The sequence below is a fragment of the Clinocottus analis genome, unplaced genomic scaffold (genome assembly GCF_023055335.1).
Source record: "Clinocottus analis isolate CAN_PGR_092001 unplaced genomic scaffold, fCliAna1.0.p SCAF_17, whole genome shotgun sequence".
Classification (NCBI taxonomy): domain Eukaryota; kingdom Metazoa; phylum Chordata; class Actinopteri; order Perciformes; family Cottidae; genus Clinocottus; species Clinocottus analis.
Genome location: NW_027175898.1, coordinates 15,386,114 through 15,399,383, shown reverse-complemented (window position 1 = coordinate 15,399,383; position 13,270 = coordinate 15,386,114). Strand labels below are relative to the sequence as shown.

The following is a 13,270-nucleotide window of genomic DNA, read 5'->3' as shown; positions in this document are numbered from 1 at the left end:
AATTCCGTAAAACTGAAGCCTATTATGAGCAAGCCTGAGTGGAACAATACCTCTTCACCAGAAATGTACTTTGCATCTTGTATTTTTGTGGTGAAAATGATTGATAGTGAAAGATCAGATCCTTTTCCTTAAGTACAAGTAGCATTACCACAGTGTACAAAAACCTTGTTACAAGTAAGTATAAACACATAAAAGTACACAGCAAAACATAGTGAAGATAGACAGTTTAAAGAACTCAATCTACAGAGAAAAGTGCCCTGTATTATCATATAGTTTATACTTTAATCCTTATTCAGGATGCTTTAATGTGCAATAAGTGTTGTTGTATGTTTGTGCTGGTAGTTTAACCTTTAACATTACATTTTAAATGTATCTTTAATACAATTATTCATACATTTCTCTGTAACAGCATGAGATACAAAGTAACTACAGATGTGAAATAAAAGTAGCGGAATAAAAAGGTACAATGTAGCATACAATGGAAATACTCCAAGTACTAAAAACATAGTACTGGAGAGCAGTAGTTAGAGTGAATACACACATGTGTACTCTTCCCCACTTGAAGCATGGCGTCCTGCAGTAAACGATCACAACAGCGTTACTTCCCTTTTTTCCCCGTAGCATGTGAGCTCGTCTGTCGTAACGCTGACGGATGATTGTCGAGCGGTCACTTTTTCTGTTTTCGGATGTTCAAGTTTGACCTAAACAGGCTTTGATTTTCTCCAATATGTTTTCAACTTTGTGGGCTTTTTGGGTCTTGCGTGTCCAGGCTCCGCCCCCTCCTTCCCTTCCCCCTCCACATCTTGTCTGTACACGCTTTGGCAGCCCAGCTCGTCCATGTTTTTGCCTTCTTTTCATGTCTCACGGTATGTTTGCCAAATTCATAAGGGGAGAGGACTGTGGTCATCTCGCGGGGTGAAAGTAGCCTCAGAAGGGAGAGGGGCGAGGGGACGGAGGGAGCGAGAGAGCAAGAGGGAGGAAAATACGAACGAGCGGCGATTAATTGTCCATAAGAGTAGCCGCAGCGTTGTTAGTGGTGAACCGCCGGTCGCTCTTGCCGATGTTGTTCCCATGACTCGCTCCCAGCGCGCTTCGCTTCCACTGCCCTTCGCCTCACACTGGGTGGGATGCGGCGTCGGTCGGCGCGAGGCCTTTTTGGCTCTTGACGCGTCACGACCACGGCCCCGGAGCTCAAAAACAAACGCCGTCTTGGACAGGAGAGCCTTTGCCCTCCCGCCCCACGTCAGTGCCAATTCACAGCAAAACAGAATGATAGTTAATGATGTTTTGGTTGAATCCGAGGTCGCGGAAAAAAAAAAGAAAATAGCAACAAAGAGAGCGGCGAGAGAGTTTTTTAAAGGAGATTTACTGTCCCATTCTCCGCTGACACGCCGGGTTGTATTTAGAACGAAAGGCCGGCTTCCTCCTCTGACTTCCTAACCCGAGTTTCCTGAGGAACAATCTCTCTGTCTGTCCCCAGGGCTCATGGGAAGGGAGAGTTTGGGTTTTTGAAGCTCGCACACACACACACACACACACACACGCTAGGGGTCGCGGCGAAAGGTCAAAGCCATCGAGCTATAGAAGACGGCGGCGACAAGACGCACACAAAAAAGGGAAAGAAACGGCAGATGACACGCATGTGGGGGGACACACTTAGGGAGGAAAGAAAAGGGGGTTTTAGGGACATAGTGTCCAGTACCCACTTGCCCCGCCCACTCGCCCACTTGCCCCGCCCACTCGCCCCGCCCCTCCGATGGGGACCGGACAGACCTGACCCCGGTTCCAGGTGTCATGACCATGCGGCGGACGCTGAAACGAGATATTGCTCGGCTCCTCACTCAACGCGCGAAGAAGAAGAAGAAGAAGAAGAAGAAGAGGAAAAAAAAAATCAATGGGCTTTGTATGGCGTCGGCCGTCGGGGAACAGTGGGAAGCATTCTCTCACCGAAAAAACTCCTGTCCCATCTGTCTCCATTCGCCGGCACTCTCAGACCTCACAACCGGCCCTGTGTGGTCACTCCTGGACTAGAGTTACACAAGTCCATGTGTCCGGGGCCGTGCGGACAATACACAAAAGCCACAACCCCCCCCCCCCCCCCCCCCCCCAGTGTGACCCCGCCCACTTTTTCTCACACTTGATTTAGTGAATCGGACTCGTCTTCCCCCTCTCAAGTTGTCGATATTCCTCCAGATGCCCGGCGAAGAGGACGCCGCGTCGAGATTAGCTAAGTCTAGCTAAAAAACTAGCTTTTGATGTCGTGTGAATTGACGTTGAGCTGTGAGGATAAGATAAGATAAGTTGTTTTGTGAGATGTCCTCAGTCGACCCGCGGCAGATTCCTCCTCCTCCTCCTCCTCGAGGATTTATTGTGAAAAAAAAGCCTGCTTTTAATGGTTAACGCAGCTCTACTTTGAACCTTTGTTAGCAGCTAATAGCATGCTACAAATGATCTGCAGAGTACTTGGTGAAAGCGCCTCGGCGGGGAGGCTCCTCGCTTGTTTTCCGGCGCCGCGCTCTTCGGTTCGGGGTGAACGACGGCCGTGACGGCGCGACACACTGCGGCGAAAAAGAAAACAAGAGAAAGAAAAAGAAAGAAATAAAACACAGGCCAGTCGAAAAAACACATTCATCAAATTGACAACGAGTAGCTCAAAGGAAAACGCGCCGCAAATCCAGAAAAATGTTTGTATTTGCTCGCCTGTTTCTGTATTTTACTGTCAGCGTGTTTCTGTCTTTGCGACTCGTTTCTGCATTCGGTCGTGTCGCGTGTTCTCCTCTCGGAGGTCGTGGCGCCGGAGAAAAAGCAGCCGGTGTGCGTGACGGTGAACTCGTGGAGCTGCAGGTGTTTCAGCTTCGGCAAGCAGATTGTTAAACTGCACCTTTGCCCCGACCCTGAAAAGCCCACGATCGCGTCTGCTCTTTTCTCCTCGGCGACCTCCGGCGACTCCCGCAGTGTCACATGAGCTCGTGAAGTGGATCCGTCTTCACTTTTCGTGGAGGAAATGAGCAAAAACTCAGATGAAGATCAAGGAGCCAATGGTAGAACGACTTCCTGAGAGGAATATAGACAAGACTTAAACAGCATTTTATGTTCCCATAGCACCCGCAAGACATCTCCATCTTACCCGCCTTGATTGTCTTTTCCCAATCAGTCAAAAGAAAACATGGCCGAAGGGTTTTTTTGCCCACAGTCCAAACACAAGCCTGGCCCGAAATAGAGTGTCCAAGATGAGTCTGGAGCTGCTTTTTTCTTGTTGGCGAAAACAACCCTCTGGGGTCTTTGAGGGCCGGTCCGGTCCAAATGCCCCCCAACTGTTCCCCTTTGTCCTCTTCCCTCCTTCTTTCAGACTGTCTTCTCCGCCTGGCAGTGAAAGAAGGTGCAGCTGCGTGGAGTCCTTTAGGTTGAATGAGAAGAATCAGCCCATTTGGTTGACTTTCCTGGCCGAGGCTTCAACAATTTTCTGCTGCCAGGTTTTAACTTCCAGTCCAAAAAGCAGTTCCTGGGCTCCAGCCGCGTGCATCCAACAGGACAATGGAGATTGTACTACAGCCATATACAGCACACAAAGGGGGGGGGCGGGGGTGCCTCTTGGCCAAAATGTGAAAGCATCTATGGGTCCCCGACCAAACCACTACCTTCTCAACAAGTCAATTAGTCCATTTATAATTGCTTGTTCCTGACACAAAGCTACTTGTTTCAGGAATTATTAGTCATTTCCGTCACGCCGCTGCCGGGTTACGTCTCATTTCGAGGGACCGACAGCCATTTCGAAGAAGAAAGTGGAATAACTTACTCCCCTGTTGGCATTACAGCTGTACTATACTGTGTCATATATTCATACGTGACATGAAAATCCACCTCGTCTGGCTTCAAGTGGTGCGTTTGCGTCGGCCAGAGAAACTGACCATAACAACAATGGCTGCCCCTCCAAGGTGAAGACGGCGTATCTGTATGGATGCTGCGATTGGTTATATCCAAAGTGGAGAGCGACTGAAGGCTTTCCTCCACGGAAAAGACGATCAGCTGTGTTCTGCTCTTCTCCCGACTCGCTCCAGCGACAGTTTGATCGCTTCATCCGAGCCAATTTTCCAAAAACGGTTTCCAATGGCGGCTTCTCCGAGGGTTCTGCGTCCCGAAACCATCTGGCGGGTCGGGTTAGTTTGTCTCTCGCTTGAAGAACAAAGACATCCAGAAAGAGCCCGTAATGAGACTGAAATGACTTGTCGAAGCAGGTGTTTATTGTAATTTGACCAGCGGCATGTGTGTCGGCGATACGGCTACGCGGCGCTTTTAACGAGCAGAAATTGCTATGAATTATGTACCGAGTTAGTTTTTTCAGCTGGCGTAAGTGGTTTAATGTTATAACCATTGCTTGTGTGTGTGTGTGTGTGTGTGTGTGTGTGTTTCCAGTAAGTGTCCCATCAGGCCCTGGTGACCGTGTCCACCCAGTCGAGTGCTCACATCATTGCTGTACTGTGTGACAGCAGAATATGGAAACACTTCTTGCGCTTGTTAAATACTTTCTGGTTTTGCCTTCTTCTTCTTCTTCTTCTTCTTCTTCTTCTTCTTCTTCTTCTTCTTCTTCTTCTTCTTCTTGCCGTGCATTCTCATCGGGTCTACAAAGTCTAGTAAAATCCAATGGCTTTCCCAGAAATGAAAGTTTATTGCCCTCCCTCCCTCCTCTTGTCTTCAGCCCACCCGACTCGTAAATAACGGCACATTTACCAAAAATCCCAAGCCGACGGCCCCCACTTTTACACCATTACCAGTACATTACACGCCAAAACCGCTGCCAAAATACACCCAAACAAACCCCCTTTCTCCTCATTGAAACCTTCCAACTGTCTGTTAACAGTGTTTACTCCGGTGAAGCCCTCCAACTGCACACTCGGAAAGGGAAGAAGAGTCCAAATACTGTCGGTGGGAACTCTACTACACACGCCATTAGACTCCAATCTTCTTTTTTGTTGTTGTTGTACTTTCGTTATCACAATAAAGAGCCGTAAGTACTTCACCAGGTGCGTACATGCGTCAAAGAGCCGCCATTTTTTTCTCTGTTTGAGGACAATCTGCGTCACACCAGCTGCAATATGTGCAAATCTGATCCGAGGTTAATACACCGCACTGCAGGCTTTGCAGCTCGAACACTATTTGTATTGAGTGAGATCTACAAAATGAGCTTTTGATGCTAATGACGCGTCGCATCAAAAAACATCACCCGACTCTTTCTTTCATGCTGGCTTATATCCTCACGAACACCTAAAAATAAAAAAAAAAGAAAGGATGCGGTCAATTTCTATGAAAGGCACTCATTCAAATCTTCTGGCGAAATCCAATAAAATGGTAGATATGATGGAGAGGCGGATGAAATGAGTTCCACATGAGGGGAAGTCTACGAACAAGAGGGACCTCGAGCCTTTACCGTATTTTTTCATAAAGTCTTTCCACCGTCGGGGGGTTCACCTCGACCCGCTTTGATCGTCCGCATCGGCTAAAGAAAAGACCCGAACAATCGGGCTCCGACGTCTTCTGCTGGTTCTGCTTTGTGAATATCACAAACCTCGGCGAGGGAGGAAGGGAGGGAAGAGGAGGAAGCAAAGAAGCTCGACTTCCTGCTATTTCTGCTATCCTGTAATTTTTGAGTAAGCGCCTCGATCGACCTGGAGGCTGTTGTGCTTCAGTCTGCCGGTCCCCACACAGGATATGAGTCTGTCCTGTTGTCGAGCCACCGCTTCAGCAGCAGCAGCTTCCACCACATCGCTTGTCTCGTGAAATTAAAATGGCCGAAGAACCCCCCCCCCCACCGACGGGCGGCTTCGCTTAGACGATGAAGCGAAATGATGACGTCGAGGGTCACAGAGGAAGAGAGAGGACGAGAGGGTATTTGCAGCGCTCAGTATCACAAGTCGTGATTTATCTCCACTGAGGTAATATCAAGGTCGGCGCCCCCAAAGATGTCTTTCGCCTCCTCGACAAGATGCCTTGAGCCGGATAAGAGGGCCGAAGGCTCCCAGTTCAGCGGCATGATGGATGAAAAGTGTTCTGTCTTGTTTATGCAACCTGACGCGAGGCATCTGCTGGCCTCCGGAGCGCTCGCTTCATGGACGTAACCGCCCTCTCCCGCCTCTCTATGCGGAGATTATTGAGGTATTTCAGATGTTGGAGATTGCAGCGCAGGGTGTAAAGGAAAATCACTGAAGCGCTCACACGATGGGAACACGGTACACTTTACACGCGTTAAACAGCAAGGAGGAAGTTACCGCTAGCTCGAAGACTTCAAAATGTATTTAATCCCTTTCGATGTTTGACTATTCGGAGGGTCACTTCGACGCTGCATGCTACATGCTATTGGATTTGGCGGCATGTAGCAGTGAGGCTGCAACCAACTCTGCTAGCTCAATAGCTCATTTTACTGTCATGAAAACACATCTATTCTTAACTCCAGGTGGTTACACGCTAAATAAATCATAATTACTGGTATTGCGTTCCATTTCGGCACACTGTACCTTTTATTAAGCGACACCTAGCTTAAATCGATGTGGCTAAAATTAGCTAAGGTAGGGTTTTGAACCAGGATGGCCGAGTGGTTAAGGCGTTGGACTTAAGATCCAATGGATGCAGTCCTCGTGGGTTCGAACCCCACTCCTGGTAAGATGAAGTTTTCTGAAACTACAAGCTAGCTTAGCTTGTTTCTCCTCGTAGTTTGCATGTCAAAGTGTCCTTGAGCAAGACGCTGAACCCTCAGGAGCCTCGCGGCAACCCGCTGCTCCTTAAAGACCAATTTCCCCAAGGTAATTAATCAGGGATGCTTTCTTTTTAAAGCTCATATCTGATCTTCTACAACACGATAAATCTTTCAACAAAGTCGCCGACGCACCTGAATTTACTGCCTCGTGTTTCAGCTAACAAACATCCTGTTAAAAGACACTTTGAGTGATGGCGCAACCAAAGAGCGAGTCACGAACAGCCACATCACCCTATCCCGCTGCAAAAAAGCTGTTGTGGATCTTCCCAGTAAATCCAGGACTTTGCAGTATATGATGCAACAATCATTTGATGTTATAGTACACTGCATTATCCAGCTTTACTGTGAAACTCTATCTGTTAATCCTCTTGAAGAAAATACATCCCCGGCCAACTATTTGTGTTTTTTTCACGGCGTCAAGATTCTTTTATGAATTCTGGGCGCGCGTCCTATTTTCCAGTGTATCAAGCGGGAGAGAAGTGGACGCAACCAAGGTGGAAATTTTGGGAAACGAGCACAGGTGTGGATAGATGTGCTAAAAGTGAAGCTTTTTTATGGTCTGAAAATGCTTCAACGGAGCCAAGTCCTGGAACGAAACCTCAACTGGCGTGCACTGGTGATGCCAGTATGCTTTTATTTTGTGTTGTTTCGCCTTCAAAATAGACAAATAAATATGTACGCATGGAAAGATCCGCCCCCAACAATGTGCTCTCGGACATGCTGTTAGCATTACGCAGTCGTGTAATGTAGCATGAACGCCGCGGCGCGAGGCAGTGATGGAGTGTTTGCTCTTGTGCGGGCTCGCTGGGTATTTTGAACCGTGCTCCAGGTTTAAGCCCGCTGCTCCAACATCTCTCCCATCTGTCTTTGTCATACGACAAACTTTAAACACAAGCTCCCGTTCCCATTTCTGTTTCTCCTCCTACGCTCCGGAGCTCATCCGAACGGCCATTTTTCTACAGGACAAACAGCTGCTTGCATAAACTTTACCCCTTTCTCATGCTGCATTTAAATGGGGGGGAAAACAACAAGGGGAAAGAAATGAAGACAGCTGAAGAAAGACAAAGGGGATGCAGAGGGAGGGAGGGAAGGAGGGAGGGAGGGAGGCAGAGACGGGCCTAGCGAGGGAGAAAGTGCGGAGTCATGCTGTAGGAATGCTGGAGGGGGGGATCGCTGGCGTGACTGCCCCATTTTTCACAGCCATAATCAGAGCCAGCTGTCAGTGAGAAGGCCCATAAGATGAAGAGGGAGTGGAGGGGGGAGGAAGGGGGGAGGGAGTGGGAGTACTGGATTTTTTGGAAGTAGTTAGAAGCCGAGGAAGGAGGGGGGGGAGGCGAGGAATACAAAGAAGTTGCTGGAGTCTTTTCGTGATATTCGTTTATTTCCCCTCTCCCGGTGTCACCGGGTTTAAGAGTCGAGGTAATAGAAAGAAAATGCCTGTAAAGAATCATGGAAATCCTGTGTAATCAAAGCTTGAAGTGAATTTTAGAAAGAAAAAAAAAAAACAGTGTCTTTGTGTGAACACGCCTTCGTGCACGCATGATAACGCACAATAGTAAACAGGAGGAGGGCGATGTGGCCTTCAACTCGGCCCCCGGCTGCAGTGTGAGCCAGGTTAAAGGAGGACGGAGGGGAGGGTGGAGGGTGGAGGAGGGGAAGGGTGGAGCTTCCTGCTTTCCTGCTTCTTCTTCTTCTTCTTCTGGGACGTCGGCACCGTGAGGAATGACAACGCAGAAGCTCCGAGACAACATCTGCACGGCGGTGCACATTCCACGGCGTCCATATGTAGAGCAGCGATACGAAGAGCAAATGCGCATTAAAAAGTAATAAAATAACATTGTGACTTGCAATTTTCAGATTTTCGGAGCATTATCGCAGATCGGGAACAGATGCACCTCGTAAGAGGAGCGAGCCCACAGTGCAGCGTTTGTACTTTGCACATCTGTGGCTGCGGTAACGCCGCCGCTGCCAGCCATGCCAGTGCTTTTATAGTCCCAGAGCTCCGACCGTAAACTCCTCATGTGCTCTTTGTTTAGTCTACAAAGTCCCACGGTGCGTCTTCCTCCCGTTATACGTGAGGTTCTCGTATGTTTTGTCACAATTGTGGGTCAAATTCACGAACTTGTCGCACTTCTAATTTGATGATTCTGTGGAAAACTGATGAAGGAGGAATCCAGATGACCGCAACCAGGCAGTTTCACTCGTTAAAAAAAAAAACAAACCCTCAACAGGAAACTAAGAAATTAAACGTGATGTGAATGATGGTTTCCTGACGTAGATTGAGGTATTAAGCTTCTGCGGTGAGATATGTTTATGGCCCATCTCCCTTTCAGAGCGTACAGTGACTCGTACTTTACGTGACCCTCGGTGGTTTTCATGGAAGCAGGAAAAAAAAAAAACCCTCGAGTGGGAACGACTCGGCTTGTTGATTTTTCGGTGATTCACGGCCGTTAAAGAGGTGACCTCCTCGAAGGCTGGAGTACCGACTCTTCACGTTAACCTCGCATGCCTCCGACGCGGACGGCCCCCTCGAGACTTCCAAGAAATAGTGTCACTCGCTAATGAACTTTGCAGCCTGGAGTCCCACACTGATGTCTTTCTTTTCCTAAGTGGGTTCAAATAAATCACCTGGCCGAGGCCTCCTCACCTTGTTTTTTAAAAAATATCTCCCTTTTAATATTATCACAAAGCACAATAGACGACGCGACCCAAGCACAACACTTTTGAGATATGCTTGCTGTCTGCCGAGCTATATTAGGCGTTCAATAGAACTCCCCTTTCTGCCCACTTCCTGTGCTCAGGTCTCGATGTCGTGCGACGTGGTTCACACTCGACGGGGCTTTGAGGGGGAAAAAAAAGGACCATGACATTATTTAAAGTCGCCACAAAACGTACAATGTTTTGGAAACGAAACAGTCATCTGTTTTGAGATGAAAGGGTCGTTCCTGTCCCCTGTGGGCCGTCGTCAACGAGTCTGTCCGCATCAACAAACTGTGTCCCATTGACATTAACACAGCTACAACGAATCAATGCACGCTGCTTTTTTCCGTTTGTAATAACAGGAAATGATCTAAGACTTGGCTTTGGGTCGTCCTGCTGTGGCCTTCTGAGGCGCAGAGGAGACAGATACTGTATGGAGAGGGCACCAGCTATATGCAGTGGAGTACCAGCACGTAGACAGCTCCCTTAAAGGCACTGCATCACTGGAAGGGCACCCGAGAGGTCACTGTATCACAGTTTCTCAACTACGGCACTCTAGAGTGAAATTTATCATATTTACTCCCCTGGAACGGCACCCCAGAGACCACTTCATCCAATTTTCTCCACTATGGCACCTTAGAGGTCGCATCATTACATTTTCTCTACTAGAAGGACACCCTAGAGGTCACTTCATCCCATTTTCTCCACTGGAAGGGCACCCTAGAGAGCGCCTTATCCCATTTTCTCCACTGGATGGGCACCCTAGAGAGCATTTCATCCCATTTTCTCCATTGTGGCACCATAGAGGTCACATCATTGCATTTTCTCTACTAGAAGGGCACCCTAGAGGTCACTGCATCCTATTTTCTCCACTGGAAGGGCACCATAGAGAGCATTTCATCCCATTTTCTCCACTGGATAGGCACCCTAGAGATCACTTCATCCCATTTTCTCCACTGGAAGGGCACCATAGAGAGCATTTCATCCCATTTTCTCCACTGGAAGGGCACCATAGAGAGCACTTTATCCCATTTTCTCCACTGGACGGGCCCCCTAGAGATCACTTCATCCCATTTTCTCCACTGGAAGGGCACCATAGAGAGCATTTCATCCCATTTTCTCCACTGGAAGGGCACCATAGAGAGCATTTCATCCCATTTTCTCCACTGGAAGGGCACCATAGAGAGCACCTTATCCCATTTTCTCCACTGGATAGGCACCCTAGAGAGCATTTCATCCCATTTTCTCCACTGGACGGGCCCCCTAGAGATCACTGCATCCCATTTTCTCCACTGGAAAGCAGCGATTAAGGCCTTGCAAGCACATTTTTCTAAAACAGGGATCCTCTCCCAGACGGTACTCGCCTCGAGGCCTTTGTCATCTCAGCTGAAGTTCTGCTTTTTAAAGGCTGAAACATGTCGAAAAACTAAATTTACTCCGGCCCACATTCGCAGACGCAGTCACCGTGGGGTCACACACTGAACGTTTACGCTGAAAAAACACTTTTTGGCTTCATCTCCAACTCCCTTCAGTTGAAGCCGAGTGAATTCACGAGTGTGTTTCCTGTTTCGTTGCGATTCACCTTTGTTCTTCTTTGACCGTTGGGACGCGCATGGTCGGCCAATGGAAACACTCGTGTGTTCGCTGCGGTCTCGCCCATAGACCACAAACAGCAGTATCACTCACCCTCTCTCTCTCTCTCTCTCTCTCTTGCTAAGTTATGTTTCCTTATTTGAACAGGGCCAATGCACAAATAACATCCACCGAAATAAGGAGGGATGTGCCCGGTTTTAGCGAGTTGTTGCATTTCTTTTCTGTATGTTATTCATCAGAAGGTAAATTCAGAAAATCAAGACAATTTAGCATTCCTTCATGGCACCTTTGAGTTACTTTTCTCATGAATCCACATATTTGAAACCCGCTTGAAGGTATAAGTATGAAGGTAGATTTGTGTCGTTTTTACCCGAGAAAATTTCTTGTTTGTAAGTAAAATCTTTGCTCTCAATTCAAAAAATGTTGGCTAAAAAAAATAAAATAAACGCTCTGGCAAAAAAAAAATTCTCCAAAAAAGAAGAAATTGAAGAAAAATAAGATAAACACTCTCCAAAAAAAATTGCTCTAAAAAAAAAAAAAAACACTGAAAATACCTGCACTGTCAATCCCCAAAAAATTTTTTTTTTTTTTGAGAGCAATTTTTTTTTTTAGAACTAATTTTAGTTTTGACAACAATTTTTTTTTTGAGAGCCTCTTTTTTTTTTTGAGAGCGTTTTTTTTTTTTTTTTTTTTTGAGCAGTTTTTGGAATTGAGAGCAAAGATTTGGAGATAATTTACTTACAAACAAGAAATTTGCTCGGGTAAAAAAGACACAAATCTGCCTTCATATATAAGAAGATTAAATATAAATGTTCAGCTTCGCTTTCAGGCCTGAAGTTGTAAAACAGTGTAAACATATACTTAAAATAAACACAACGTGAATTTATTTGCGCAAATGTAACGCGTGATTTAACACCGGCCCTCTCTTTGTGTATATACGATGTGCCTGAATCCAGCTCAGCTCCCTCTCACTTCTCTGCCGGGGAAAAGTTGTTTATCAGAGGTTTTGGGAGCGAGCGGCCTCCAGCCTCTCTTGAGCTTCGGCCAAGGCGAAAGTGGAACGGGTTCAAACTCTGGACTTTTGACTCTGACGGCGTGTCGACCCGTTGCGGCCCGGGCCGGTCCATTATCAGACCTCGAGGGGGGGGGGAGGAGGGGGGGCACGCTGACCCTCGCCCAACCTTGATATTATTATTTTTTCCGGGGAAAGCGCGGTGTCTACTGTGACTCATTACTCCGTCACCCACTGAACAAAAAGGTGAGGCCGCGTCTGGGTCGGATAGTTTCGGATTGAAAAAAAAAAAAACCTCTGAGATCACGAGGGGTTGTGTTGACTCACTCACAGGTTGTTGTGTTGTGAAGTAACGCACACCTTTTTAAGAGTTGAGCTGTAGTTTTCTTATGCATTTCTCAAGCGTTTCCTTTCACCCCCTCTTCTTTCTGTCTCTTACAGTCTGGCCTTTTCTTTTTTTTTCGACACACAAAGTCGCACGCACGCAACCGTTTTGTCTTACTTTTGATCTCCAGTTTCTTCCTCACTAGATAGAGACTACGAGCGTCTCCTCTTATCAATCGGCAGAGGCAGAAGATGATTTCCCCTCCGTCTCTCCCCTCATTCACATGTCTGCACAGCTGAGCTTCTTCTTGGGTACTTTCCAGGGCACTTTCTCCTCTTTGCCAATGTGTGGCTTTATTTACCGAGCTGCTGAAACAACGGCGACACAACAGGCCGTGACTCACGCTGAGAAGCCGGCGGTCACACAGGCTCAGTTTTACAAACAATGTGTCTCTGGCCACGGTCACACGTCACGTCTTCTTCACATCTGACTTTTTGTTTCCTTACACGATCACACAGGATGAGTGTTGTTAAGTTTAAATCCCAAAAATGAGACATCCCCTTCTAAATTAGTACAACAATGGAGTCAAAATGAATGATGATGAAGCTCATGAGGAGGTTAATACTGAGGTTATGAGTCATGGCGTCTCTGACTGGTCTCATTAATAAAACGGCCCGGTGGTCGAGGTTACTGCAGGTTATTTTCTAATCTGGTATCACCAGGTTATGACTAATAATCTGTGGGTTTGGACACACCACCTGGTTTACGTCCTCCACACAGTTAAAAAGCCCGTCCAGGACAGAACATGAACAGTTTGACGATGATAGAAACGAGGACCGCAGATCATGTGCGGATTCAAAACCGCGTCAGTGTCAGTTTTTTCTTTAATCTG

General features: G+C 47.2%; 1 non-coding gene across 1 annotated transcript; it reads left to right on the top strand.

Annotated features, from left to right (window-relative positions):
- Positions 1-6,572: 6,572 nt before the first annotated feature.
- Positions 6,573-6,654, top strand: trnal-uaa (transfer RNA leucine (anticodon UAA)). Its single transcript has one exon. It is a non-coding gene; the product is annotated as a tRNA-Leu (tRNA).
- Positions 6,655-13,270: the final 6,616 nt, after the last annotated feature.